The sequence below is a fragment of the Frankliniella occidentalis genome, unplaced genomic scaffold, assembly GCF_000697945.3.
Source record: "Frankliniella occidentalis isolate FOCC.00 unplaced genomic scaffold, Focc_3.1 Scaffold20, whole genome shotgun sequence".
NCBI lineage: Eukaryota > Metazoa > Arthropoda > Insecta > Thysanoptera > Thripidae > Frankliniella > Frankliniella occidentalis.
Window position 1 is genome coordinate 1,871,435 of NW_026267150.1, and position 3,110 is coordinate 1,874,544.

The 3,110-nt window shown below is 54.8% G+C and overlaps 1 protein-coding gene across 1 annotated transcript in view; it reads left to right on the forward strand.

Annotated features, from left to right (window-relative positions):
- Nucleotides 1-3,110, forward strand: part of LOC113214698 (allatostatins) — a 6,086-nt gene that overhangs the window by 1,321 nt on the left and 1,655 nt on the right. The window lies entirely within an intron of this gene.

The window sequence follows — 3,110 nt, forward strand, 5'->3', positions numbered from 1 at the left end:
TTTTGGGGCCGCATAATTGCGCATATTTAGGCAATTTTTAGCGCATAATTGGCGCATAATTCGCTCAGAGACGCCACATAAATTACCTCTTTTTTAGCACATAATTTCGGGTTATGAAAAACATAAAGTGCACATCCCTACACTCGCCCGAGAAGCGAGAAAGACACCAACTGCAACCGAGGCGTCCGATGCAAGTGACTGTAGCATTTGGTGTGATGTCGGCTCTTTCTCCTGTTGCAGAGGCATGGGCAGCGGCGTGCTGCTGCTGCTCCTCGTGGCGGCCGAGACCTGTCGGGCTTCTAGCGGCTCGCTGAGCGGCTCCGGCTCAAGCCCGTCGGGCGCCGAGGCCGCCGCCGTCTCCGAGGCCGTGTCCGCAGCCGGGGGCGCGGGCGTAGGCGCCGTGGCCGTGCCCGGCGGCGTGTTCGAGCTGACGGGCTGGCCGTACGCCTCCTACAGTGCCCTCTACAAGAGGCTCCCCGCCCAGTACAACTTCGGCCTGGGCAAGCGCGGGGCCGACAACAAGCTGTACTCCTTCGGCCTGGGGAAGCGGGCCGCTGACGCTGAGGCCGACGCCGACGCCGACTACGATGACGACGACGGCGACGAGGTGAGCTCGACGAGGGAAGTTCCCTCGGCAGAGGAACTCTCGCCCAGCCTGGCCCTGGGTAGGCCACATGCATACAGCGCAGTAAGGCGGGTGGACTACCTCGCCCACTGTAGCCGCCCGCGCACCTTGGGGTAGGCCACATGCACACAGCGCAGTATAGAACGGTCGGACTACCTCCCCCCGTGGACCCGTGCATGCAGGCGCCCGCCCAGCTCGGGGTAGGCAACATGAGCACAGCTCAGTGGAGCGGGTGGACTACCTCGTCTCCGTGCAGGCGCTCGGCGCTCGGCTCTGTCTGTCCAGCGCCCCAAGCTTTTACCAGTGGCGTATTAAGGGGGGGCGGACAGGGGGGGCGGTGCATCGAAAGTTGCCTACATACAGGGGTTTTGTAGGTCAAATTGCCTACCTTTAGGCGGCTATCTAGTGGCCCACAGGGGGGGGGGGGCGATCGCCCCCACCGCACCCCCCCTTAATACGCGCCTGGCTTTTACCCGGCTACAAAACGACCTTACGCATGCCTCGAAGGCAACGGGTTTTAGAAGAAATAGATTTCTTCTCCCCACCCTTTCGTCTCCCTTGCCCGTGTTGTCGCACGCAAGTGCCCGAGCCGATTCATGGCGATGCCGCATGGAACATGATACCAAGTGCCGCTGTCCCGTAGTTTGTGTAGACTAGGCTCGTCGTCTTTCCTTTTTATTGTAACTTCTCCCCCCCCCCCCCAAATGAAGTTGGCGGGAGCCCTTTCACGACAGGCCGACGCAGAGACCGCAGGGAAGGGTGGCGCAGCGTGGCGGCTGGGTGGGGGGCGTCCTTAATCCATTTACCTTTGGTCGCGCAGCGCCCTTAGAAAACAAAGGCCAGCTGGGAAAACCATGTGCAAACATCTGGAATCGCTCGAGCGATCTGTCTCGTCAAAAACGCGAGACAAAATTTCTCGTTGCCCCGTTTAAACCGGTTTAAACGATGTCCGTTTCCGTCACCCCACTTAAGTGATGGTTATAGGAACATTGCTCCATAAGAGTGTTGGTTTTTGATCATCCCTGCTTTTGAGCGACGGCGGCATTCAAATGCACTAAAAACAGAAGTGTGCAACGGGCATGCAAATGTCAGGGTTAAACTCTATGGTACACACTTCTAGTCGTTGGAAATTTGAACAGTTAAAAAGTCCAAAGGTAAATTTTAACACTTTAAAGTAACCAAACCTACAAATGTCTTACAAATGTGGTGACTATAGTTAGATTGTTACTGTTAGAACGACGGCTAGATTGCCTGGGACACAGGCGAGAGGGAGGGGAGTTCGGTTCAGTGAGCCGAAACGGCAGAGATGCCCTTCCGCTGCCCGGAACCTATCTCGCGTTCAGAATGAAAAGATTTTTTTCATTGCACGGGGACGGAATTTGAGGCATATACACGTCGTAATGCGATGACGGACTCAGGCCCATCAAAAACGCCATCGTGTAAACGAAAAGTAACAAGATTTCTTTACTTGGCGGAAGTCTTTCATGGAAGTCACGCAAAAAACTAAGAAAAATAACAAAAAAAGGACATAAAGTTGAGAAAAGTTTTCCCAGATGGCAGAGCATGGCTGCCACGGCGCGACTTGTGAATGTGGAGATTGTATACTGTAGGGAAATTTGAAGCAGCCAGCGCTGCTCATCGCGATGGCCTATCCTCATCTCACACCACGGCGCGCTACGCTCCGCCACGCCACGCCGAGAGAACCAAGAGCGCCCCCTTGCCACTGGAGCAACAGTCCAGTAATCCACTCTCACTTTGTATGAACCCCCCCCCCCCCCCCCCCCCTGCTCTGCTCCGCTCCCGCCAACCCCCTGCCTCCAGCCCTGCGTCCTCCCAGGTCCTCCGTGGTCCAACGTGAGGTATTTACGTTTCGGCAACGGCAGCTTTGCCCTGTTTCGCCCAGGGAGGCTTGTCTGGCTGGGGATCTGGCCCGGTATCGGCGATACGCGGAGAGTGAATACAGAAACAGCCGAATTTATCATAATACAGTAAAGAGAGGAAAAAGGACGAGCTTGCACGCTCCCCCGCGCCCAGCAGCTACCCCCAGAGTTGGCAGACCGGAGGGACCGGAGATTGCTTATATTTTTACCTGTACTGACTTCTACTGGAGGCATTACAATTTTTGTAAATGAAGAAGGATAGCTGCAAGCAATATAGGAAAAAACCCCGATAAAACACCAAATCGTATAATTTCGCGTTTCTAATAAACATTTTAATACCAAGCATAGTGGTCCGCATTAACATGACAAAAACAGTACAAAACAAGATTTTACACTCCGTACGAAACGAAGACAAATTTAGTTTACAAAGTTGACAAATTATTTTTTTCCGTGCGGCGATTGCGCCGGGTAACGTCACATCGCCGTGGGAGGGGGTAATTCCCTTTACCCCGACCAATAACACACGCGCAGCTGTTGCGCTGATATCCCCTCCCCCGCCGGATTAAAAGCGCGACGGCATTACGGTAATTTCCCCCCCCCCCTTG